Below are 11,351 nucleotides of genomic sequence, written 5' to 3'. Positions count from 1 at the left end.
ATGTAATGAGCAACTCAAACTATAGCCGTCGTATTGAAATTCACTGTCATTTGTAGCCAACCCCATTTACATAAAGACGCTGACAATGCCATCTATAAGTAAAATTTTCGTCAATTTTTTTTATTTGTTCCATGACATTTACCCCAGTGTCTGTAGTTTACTCTTAAGATTTGACGTCATTCTGAGCAGCAGTTCTCTTTCTACAGCATTATAAAATTCGAGTTTTAAAAATAGATACCTTGTACATACACAGAAGCTCCAAAGAAACTGATGTAGGAGTGAGTATTCAAATACAGAGATATGTAAACAAGCAGAATTTAGAAATAACTTGGTGATATTCCATTACTACAATTTCACGAGTGTTCCGTGAACATCAGGATTCCGATAAAACATCTAATCTCCGACATCGCTGCGGCCGGAAAAAGATCCTGCATGAACGGGACCAACGACGACTGAAGAGAAGCGTTCAACCTGGCGAAAGTGCAACCCTTCCGCAAATTGCAGCAGATTTCAATGCTGGGCCATCAATAAGTGCCAGTGTGCGAACTACTCAAAGAAACATCATCGATACGGGCTGTCGGAGCTGACGATTCACTCGTGTACCCTTGATGACAGCACGACACCAAGCTTTACGCCTCATCTGGGCTCGTCAACACTTGCATTGTACTGTTGTATGACTGGAAACACGTTGCCTGGTCGGATGAGTCTCGTTTCGAATTGAATTGATCGGATAGACGTGTATCGGTGTGGAGACAACCTCATGAATCGATGGACACTGCATGTCAGCAGGGGACTGTTCAAGCTGGTGGAGGCTCCGTAACGGTGTGGAGTGTGTGCAGTTGGAGTGATATGGAACCCCTGATACGTGTAGATACGACTCTGACAGGTGACACGTACATAAGCATTCTGTCTGATCACCTGCATCCATTCACGTCCATTGTGCACTCCTATAGACTTTGGCAATGCCAGGAGGACAGTGCGACAGCCCACACGACCAGAATTGCTAAAAAGTGGCTCCAGAACACTCTTCTGAATTTACTTTCGATGGTCACCAAACTTCCCAGATATGAGCATTATTGAGCATATCTATGATGCCTTGCAGCGTGCTGTTCGGAAGAGATCACCACTCCCTCGTACTCTTAATGTCTTCTGGACAGTCCTGCAGCATTCATGGTGTCATTTCCCTCCAGCACTACTCCAGACAGTCGAGTCCAGGCCACGTCGTGTTGCGTCACTTCTGCGTGTTTGCTGAGTCCCTAACCGATATTAGGCAAATGTACCAATTTCTTTGGCTCTTCATTGTATGTGTATAAAGTGATGCTAAGAATAAAGTTTTTTGCCCATTACAAGGTGAAGGAAAGCTAGCGGTCAGAATGTACTTCATCTTTACAGCTGCCGACGGCATTTCGCATAATTAACCGTGGCACTTCAATAGATCGCGTAGCCTTGTCATACGGCGGAAGTCCAAACCACTTTCGATGTCAACGGAATGTTAAAAATCATTAATTGAAAGGAATTTTACTGTTAGGCCTACGATCATTACAATGACAGTCATTTTCCCGCCACATCTGAGAGTGAGCCATGTTGAAGGCACGCATTCTGAAAGGGGGACGGCGGTTCCTCGTCCCGTAACGAGCACTTCATTAGCGCGTGCTCTCAGCAATCTCCTTTGTTACAGACGAGCAGCCAAGCTGGGTAATTCGATAAAGGGCTTTCCTCGGCAAGCGTTCGTCGTGCTGCACAGCTTCTGGAAAATGCCCGCGACTAGCGAACTCAGCGATTGAACGAAGAACAGCAATGCAGGAAATCGTGGCACTTACGTGAAAATGTAGTTAATTTATTCAGCACCAGGAGCCACTTACAGCAACGTTTTGTATCTGAAGGGTTCCAGGATCCATTTATTAGGAAAGACGCCGGAAGTGAAAAGTTCCGCTGTCGTCGAGGTCATTAGAGATGGCGCACAAGCTTGTACTGGGTGATAATGAGTAAGGAAATATGGAGTGTTCTTTTCGAAACAACCAGCCAGGCATACACCTTTAATGACGCAAAGAAAACACGGAAATTCTAAATTCCATTGTAGTAACATGATTCGTAGCACAGACGTTCTGAAACAGTGAGATTGCTGCGCGGGATTAGCCGAGCAGTCTAGGGCGCTGTAGTCATGGATTGTGCGGCTGGTCCCGGCAGAGCTTCGAGTCCTCCCTCGGGCATGGGTGTGTGTGCGTTTGTCCTTAGGATAATTTAGGGTAAGTAGTGTGTAAGGTTAGGGACTGATGGCCTTAGCAGTTAAGACCCGTAAGATTTCACACACACAAACAGTGAGACTACTGGCACACACAACCTCTAGCTCATCCTCCAGTCACGCCACAACATCGACGTGCATGGCTGGACTGGCAACTCAATCTTTGTAGCATTGCTCGATAGGTGGAGGATGGTGCGGGCGTAAACGACTGTGATGTGCTCACGGAGCCAACCCGTCACTCACATGGTGGCAAGGTTCACCGCTGGTCTTGCATTGCCAGGACACTGTTTCTTATACATTCCTACGTATTACGCTGCCGTAAAGAAAGTTTATACACCTGGAAAGATGGCGTCATTTGTGATTGGATGACAGCGTACGCCACCTGGGGAATAGTAGATGGACTGATAATGGTTTCAGTGTCGTTCTCAAACCGAAAGCTTTGTGGCATCTGTGTCTACCCTTTACTAGGGAATGCTCACAGCCAAAAGGTTCAGTGTGGTCCAAAACTGAGAAGCAAGCAGGGAACCTCGTCACACAGACGCATTAGTGCTTCGCCCAGTCAAGTGAGCCAGTTTGAAAGGGGCCAAATTGTGGCCCTAGTGGCGGGATCGTACTTTCGGGCACATACTACACAAGTTTGACGTGCTGTGTCACTTGTGGCAGTAATGCTGGCATCGGTGGTCGCGTGAATGTTCTCATATCCGTAGAAGAGTTTCTGGAAGTTCTCGAGGCACAGACGTCCGCCAGTATCGTCGTAAGGGCAGCAGCGGCAAATCGTTCAGCTCTGTTTTGGTCATCAGTCTTTGATGCGGCCCGCCACCAATTCCTCTCCTGTGCCAACCTCTTCATATCAGAGCAGCACTTGCAATCTATGTCCTCATTTGATAGATGTATTCCAATCTCTGTCTTCCTCTACAGTTTTTGTCTTCTACAGCTCCCTCGAGTACCATGGAAGTCATTAACTCATATCTTAACAGGTGTCCTATTATCCTGTCCCTTCTCCTTATCGGTGTTTTCCTCATTCCTTACCTTATTAGTCCACCCAATTTTCAACATTCGTCTGTAGCACAACTTCTCAAATGCTTTGATTCTCTTCTGTTCCGGTTTTCCCACATTCCAAGTTTCACTACCATACAGTGCTGTACTCCAGACGCACATTCTCAGAAATTCCTTGCCCAAATTAAGGCCGATATTTGATATTAATAGACTTCTCTTGACCAGGAATGCCCTTTTCGACAGTGCTAGTCTGCTTTTGACGTCCTCATTGCTCCGTCCGTCATTGATTATTTTACTGCCTAGGTAGCAGAATTCCTTTACTTCATCCTCTTCGTGACCGTCACTCCTGATATTAAGTTTCTCGCTGTTTTTATTTCTACTATTTCTCATTTCCTTCGTCCTTCTACTCTCAGTCCATACTCTGTATTCATTAGACTGTTCGTTCCGTTCAGCATATCACGTAATTCTTCTTCACTTTCACCCACGATAGCAATGTCATCTGCGAATCGTATGATTGATATCCTTTCACCTTGAATTTTAATTATACTCCTGAACCTTTCTTTTATTTCCATCTTTGCTTCCTCGATATACAGTGAACAGCAGGGGCGAAAGGCTACATCTATGTCATACCCTCTTTTTAATAGGAGCACTTCGTTCTTGGTCGAACACTCTTACTATTCCCTATTGGCTGTTGTACATATTGTGTATGACCCGTCTAGAGCTTACCCCTACTGTTCAGAATTTCGAACATCTCGCACCATTTTATATTGTCGAACGCTTTTTCCAAATCAACAAGTCCTATCAACGTGTCTTCATTTTTCTTTAATCTTGCTTCCCTTATTAACTGCAACGTCATAATTGCGTCTTTCGTGCCTTTACCTTTCCTAAAGCTAAACTGATAGTCACCTAGCGCATCTTCAATTTTCTTTTCCATTCTTCTGTATATTATTCTTGTAAGCAACTTGGATGCATGAGGTGAAGCAACTTAGATGCATGAGCTGTTAAGCTGATTGTGCGGTTATTCTCGCACTTGTCAGCTCTTGCCGTCTTCGGAATTGTGTCGATGATGTCTGACACAGACACACAGATTCTACACACCAACGTGAATAGTCGTTTTGTTGCCACTTCCCCCGATGATTTTAGAAATTCTGATGGAATATTATGTATCCTTCCTGCCTTATTTGATCTTAAGTCCTCCAAAGCTCTTTTAAATTCTAATTCTAATACTGTATCCCCTATCTCTTCTAAATCGACTCCTGTTTCTTCTATCACATCAGAGAAATCTTTCCTCTTATAGAGGCTTTCAATGTATTCTTTCCACCTATCCCTATCTCCTCTGCATTTAACAGTCAAATGCCCGTTGCACTCTTAATGTTATCACCCTTGCTTTTAATGTCACCGAAGATTGTTTTGACTTTCCTGTATGCTGAATCTGTCCTTGCGATAATCATTTCTTTTTCGATGCCTTCACATTTTTACTGCAGCCATTTCGTCTTAGCTCAACTGCACTTCCGATTTATTTCATTCCTCAGCAACTTGTATTTCTGTATTCCTGAATTTCCCGTAACATTTTTGTATTTCCTCCTTTCATTCATCAATTGAAGTATTTCTTGTGTTACCCATGGTTTCTTCGCAATTACATTCTTTGATGCTTTCCTTCCCAACTTGTGTGATGGCCCTTTTTACAGATGCCCATTCCTCTTCAACTGTACTGCCTACTGAGCTATTCCTTGTTGCTGCATCTGTAGCCTTAGGGACCTTGAACAGTATCTCGTCATTCCTTAGTACTTTCGTATCCCATTTGTTTGCGTATTGATTCTTCCTGACTAATGTCTTGAACTTCAGCCTACTCTTCATCACTACTATATTGTGATCTGAGTCTATATCTGCTCCTGGGTACGCCTTACAATCCAGTACATGATTTCGGAATCTCCATCTGCCCATGATGTAATCTAACTGAAATCTTCCGGTATCGTCCGGCCTTTTCCAAGTATACCTCCTCCTCTTGTGATTCTTGAACAGAATATGCGCTATTACTAGCTGAAACTTGTTACAGAACTCAATAAGTCTTTCTCGTCTCTCATTCCTTATCCCAAGGCCATATTCTCCTGTAACCTTTTCTTCTTCCCCTACAACTGCATTCCAGTCTCCCATGACTATTATATTTTGTTATCCATTTACATACTGTATTACCCTTTCAGTATCGTCATAAACTTTCTCCATCTCCTCATCTTCAGCTTGCGACGTCGGCATATATACCTGAACTATCATAGTCGGTGTTGGTTCGTTTTCGACTCTGATAGAACAAACCTATCACTGAATTGTTCACATTTACACACAGTTGAGTTACCACAGCAAATATAACAGGGTTCGTGAGCGCAGACGTGTCAAAGCGAACCGTTGCACACCGGTTATGAGCAGTGAGAGTATCGGCACGCACACCTCTATCCCACCTTCCATTCACGTCACAACACTGACAAGCACGATTCGATCGGTGCCGTCTGAGGATCACTTGGCGGGTGGTGGTCTTCCGCGATGAAAACTGTTTCTGCCTGCATGCAAGTGATGGTCGTTTTCGCGTATGACGTAGATCTGGTGAGCGCTATCTCATAGACTGCATTCGTCCCAGACACTGGCCCCATCTAGGGCTTGGGGTGTGATAAGCTACAACTGTCGTTCATCTTCGATGTTTCTGGTGGGGACACTAATTAGTTCTTCGTACATGCAGAATGTTGTTAGACCCGTCCTTTTGCTGTTCTTACAACAGGAAGGTGATGTGTTGTTCCAACAAAAAATGTTTAAATGTGTGTAAAATCTTATGGGACTTAACAGATAAGGTCATCAGTCCCTAAGCTTACACTCTACTTAACCTACATTATCCTAAGGACAAACACACACACCCACGCCCGAGGGAGGACTCGAACCTCCACCAGGACCAGCCGCACCGTCCATGACTGCAGCGCCTTAGACCGCTCGGCTAATCCTGCGGTTTCGACTCTTTCATAGTTCCGTCGACCCTCGACGCTCGTGTAATGCAGTGTCCATCCATCGATCTGAAGATGAATTTAAGAAAGAGTCGAAACCTGTCACTCACTCCAATAAAAAAATTGCGATCAAGAATGTTTTAAATTTTAATTTTAACAAATTTTAAGATCGTTATGTTTTCAAAAATTTCAAACATTTTAGCCTAGAGGTGGTTTTTGGGTGGTTTTTCACGTGCAGCCAGATAAATCCGGACTAGTACCCATGTCCTGCCCCAGATATACGCAAAGAAAACAAACAGAAAAAGACTACGGAGGGAGAACTGTAAAAATAGTATCCCACAGCCATTGTTATCATAACTTTGTACACTGAAGCGCCAAAGAAACAGGTATAGGCATGCGTACTCAGATACAGTCGGAATACGGGCTTGAGGTCGGCAACGCGATGTTATTTGACCGGTTACCGCTGCTATAGTGACAGGTTGTAAAGATTTAATTGAGTTTTAAGTTGGTGATAAAGTCGGCGCACCAGTGAAGTGACACAGTATCTCCGAGATAGGGGTGAAATTGGGGATTTTCCCCTACGACCATCTCACGAGTGTACCGTGAATATCAGGAGTCCGGCAAATTGTCAAATCTCCAACATCGCTGCGGTCTGGTAAAAGATCCTGCAAGAACGGGACTAACAACGACTGAGGAGAATCGTTCAACGTGAGAGAAGTGCCGCCTTTTCGCATATCTCTGCAGATTTTAATGCTGGATCGACAGCAAGTGTCAGCACGAGAACCATTCAACGAAACATCATCGATATTGGCTTTCTGAACTAAAGGACCACTCATGTGCCCTTGATGCGCCCCACCTGGACTCGCCAACACCGACATTGGACTGTTGATGACTGTTGGTGACTCGTCAGACGAGTCTCGTTTCGAATTGTATCGAGCGGATGGAGTGTACGGGTATGGAAATAGGCTCATAACTCCATGGATCCTGCGTGTCAGCAAGGGGCTGTTCAAGCTCGTGGCGACGCTGTAACGTTGTGCTGCGTGTGCAGTTGGTGTGAAATGGGACCTCTGTACGTCTAAATACTCTGACGGGTGACACGTACGTAACCATCCTGTCCGATCACCTACATCCGTTCATGTCCATTGTGCATTCCGACGGACTGGAGCAATTCCAGCAGGACAGTGCGAAGTCCCGTACGTCCAGAATTGCTACAGCGTGGTTGCAGGAACACTCATCTGAGTTTACACACTTCCGCTGGCCACCAAGCTCCCCAGACATTAACATTATTAAGCATATCTGTGACGCCCAGCAACGTGCTGTTCAGAAGAGATCTCCACGCCCTAGTACTCTTACGGATTTATGGAGAGCCCTGCAGGATTCATGGTGTCAGTTCCCCCCAGCACTATTTCAGACATTAGTCGAGTCCATGCCACGTCGTGTTGCGGCTCTTCTGCTTGCTCACGGGGGATCTACACGATATTGGGCAGGTGTACCAGTTTCTTTGGCTCTTCAGTGGATTTAGTCTGCAAGTTTCGTTTCCTCAGTAGAGACATTTTTTGGCTCTGTAGTATGAACGGCAAGAAGTACTCGTCAGTACAAGTATACGACAGGAAACCCATATCTCGCGCTGTGTTTCCGTAGAAGATTTCATTAGGAATATGCGTGCTTTCCACACGTGTAACAACTGTCAAACGAAATACCCAGGCGCAGATATTGGTTCTCTGTTGTATACATGTACTACTGGACGCTATTTGTTACTCATGCTACGGGACCCGAGGAGGAGTCCGTTGAGGAATCGAAACTCGTAGCTGAAACAAAGAAATGTTAAAATAATGGCTATTGAAACACTATTTTTACAGTTCGTCAAGCAGGCGCTGTCCCATGCTCGACTAGCAGTCTCTGGTGTCACCTGTCGAACACGACTCACGTAGTCGAAATGCTGTTCATGAACGATACTGATATGAGAAAGAGCACTCGACATCTCAAGATACAGATCGGCGGGAAGCGTGGGGAATTACGTTTAGAAAACGATCTCGCACTTGAACAAGAAGTTTAATCTAGACAGAGACAGAGGTGGTATGCAGATTCCGTTCCTCGTGGCTGTGGCGGAAGGTGTATTTGGGGGGAGAGGGGGGGAGAGGGGGGGAGAGGGGGGGGAAGCAATGGTGTTCACATCAGGAAGGAGCTTCCGACCAACAACTGTCGTCCGAAGAACGATGTTACAAGGCAGTGTTACTATCGAACAACGGAGCCACAAGTAAATATAATCGCCGCCAGACGCCGCGACGAAAGAGAGAAGTCGGCGTGGGCGACGTCAACAGTTCCACACGCCACCGCTGCAGAATGCTTGCTTACGTCACAACGGAGTTCCGCTCATCCCCAGTCTGAAATCATCGCCGAAGACGACAGCATCGTCTTACTACACCCATAAGTGCGGGAATCTATTAGAAACAAAGTTACAGTCAACTGCATATTGACAGAAGAGATTATCATCTTTTACTGCACCAAGTGATATGCTAGTGTTCATTGAGAGTAACCAACAGACAGGACCTTCATGTAAACATGGATTGTTACAAAGGTAATTATTCCATCAAGTTATAATAAAGTGATTTAATATTTGGTGTGTATTGTAGTATCGGTGTGCTCCAGAAGTATAAGAAACCACCACTGTTCCGACGAGTGTTATGTGGTCCGGCACAATACCTAACATTGCTTCAAGCCGTATAACAATGACGACACCGTAGAGAAACGGTACAAGTCCAAGAAGAAGGCTACAACGTGAATAAATAAAGAGTATAGAGGCCACACGGAAGCAATCGATGCCTACAAGCTTAGATCGAACTTTACGAGTTCTCTCAAGACGGTACTCGCAGCCCCGTCTCGTGTAGTATTGGCGGCGTACAGGCGGGGCCCTACAAATTGTGAGCAGCGCGCAAGACGCGTTGCCCCGCCTCGGGCCAGGAACGCCTTACGTCTTCCTCAACGAGCATTTAATTAGCAGTAAGTGCGCCGAGGCCAATCTCTTTCACGGAAGACAACAGGGGCGTAGCACAATAAGGTGGAGTGCTCTTCGCAGATGCGCCAAAGTGCTGCGAAATTGCCAATCTGGGGCACCGCTAAGTGCCGCACAAGCACCCTAAGTGCTAGCAGAGAATACAGCCATTGTTTTTCACTCCTCTGCTGCAAGGCTGTCGCTTCTCAATGCTCCGCACGTTGTGATCTCCTTCTGTGGAATTCTCCGCTCTCGTCATGCCTGAAGTCGATGCGAGAGGTTGATGTTAAGTATAACTCACAGCATCGAGGCTTATTGTTCACAATAAACTACATTTTAAAGTTACGAAAATTGGATTTGTTGTAGCATAAAACTCCCTTCCCGTACAGAATAAAAGGGTTTTAAATTATTCGTTTCTTTTCTTGTCAGTTATTTTCTTCTATCGGCCTGTGATACTGTGATTTCAGTTTACTTTTTGAAAAAAAAAAAGATAGAAGCCGGACAGTCTGGTACAAGTCTTTCAATTGGACGCCACTTCTGAGACTTGCGTGTCTCCAATCTACCCGAGCTATCCTGCAGAGCACAGCGACCTGAAGTTTAACGTGGAAATCCAACTACGTGTTGGTCCTACCGAATCATCATGCGGTTGATGCATGGAGGCTAGTTGAAAGACAAAGTGAAGTACTGCATTGTCCAACTAGCATTAGAGTCAGAGACTTTTCGGTCTCCAGACACTCCTGGTCCACCAGGCAAAACACCTTGGAAATAGTGTCTAATATAGCATTTGTCGAAGTCAGAAACATCTCATATTCGCAGTGACGTCATCCGTTTTTTTGGGCTTCCATCTAATAATCCCGCAAACCCTGAAATGAGACCACTCTTCAGCTTATTTTCCTATCCTTTTGAGATAACCCAGTTGAAATAAAATGTAAAAATACTTCGAGTAAGATCTTTTCATCTGAAGACAGGAAACATTAAGATCATTGCTTTCAATGAGATCTTTGCTGGATCAAGAGCCGACTGACTGGTTTTGAGTGCTACAAAATCTACTGCACACGATCGTACTGTTTCGTATTTCGTCGATTAATCTCAGTTGATCCTATTCCATCTATTTAAACAGGATGATTCAACTGTCCCTATGGTTTTATGCAGTCCGCAACGCCTTCAAGGTCCAGGAGCGAGATTTTCATATTCTCGCGTTATTTTACCAGCTAACTAAAAATAGGAAAGCCTTGAACCCCTTCCACAAAATTTAGTTGGTATTAAGATTCCTTTACAGGGAGTACAGTGGAGCTGACGCTGAAATCATTAAGTATTTGGTTATATCATCGCTAGTCTCACTGAACTCTTCTGAATTCTACATGTCATGTGTGGTCTGGCGTGTCCTTACCAGCAACACGTCCCATGTTCAAACTAGTCAACTCCCTAAAAAACACGCTCAGAGCGTCGTTGCGCAAAAGTGGTAGGGAGACACGATATAGAACAAACAGACACCACGCAGAATGTTAGACACTTAACGATTTTTTGGCTCAATAACAAGAAAGATGACACGGTTCCTGAAGAAACGTGAAATTGATACAGTCTTCAGGCCCCGAGCAAAGATCTGGCAGCTAATGAAGCCTGTGAAAGACCTCAGAACACCTGGAATGTACGGAATACCGTTTGGTTGTGGGCAGTTTTATGCCGTTCAGACCGTCAATACTAGGGAACAGGACATGAAAGGTGTTTTCGCCTACACTATCCCAAAAAGTCAGGTGTAGTGGAGCATGCACTGGAAAAGGGACACCAAATCGCTTTTGATGTACTTCTATTATTAAACGGACCAACAGCTTCTGGGATAGCGTAATAAATGAGACAATATACACTCCTGGAAATGGAAAAAAGAACACATTGACACCGGTGTGTCAGACCCACCATACTTGCTCCGGACACTGCGAGAGGGCTGTACAAGCAATGATCACACGCACGGCACAGCGGACACACCAGGAACCGCGGTGTTGGCCGTCGAATGGCGCTAGCTGCGCAGCATTTGTGCACCGCCGCCGTCAGTGTCAGCCAGTTTGCCGTGGCATACGGAGCTCCATCGCAGTCTTTAACACTGGTAGCATGCCGCGACAGCGAGGACGTGATCCGTATG

Source organism: Schistocerca piceifrons, chromosome 9 (assembly GCF_021461385.2).
Source record: "Schistocerca piceifrons isolate TAMUIC-IGC-003096 chromosome 9, iqSchPice1.1, whole genome shotgun sequence".
NCBI classification, from domain to species: Eukaryota; Metazoa; Arthropoda; class Insecta; order Orthoptera; family Acrididae; genus Schistocerca; species Schistocerca piceifrons.
This window is presented reverse-complemented; position numbering follows the sequence as displayed.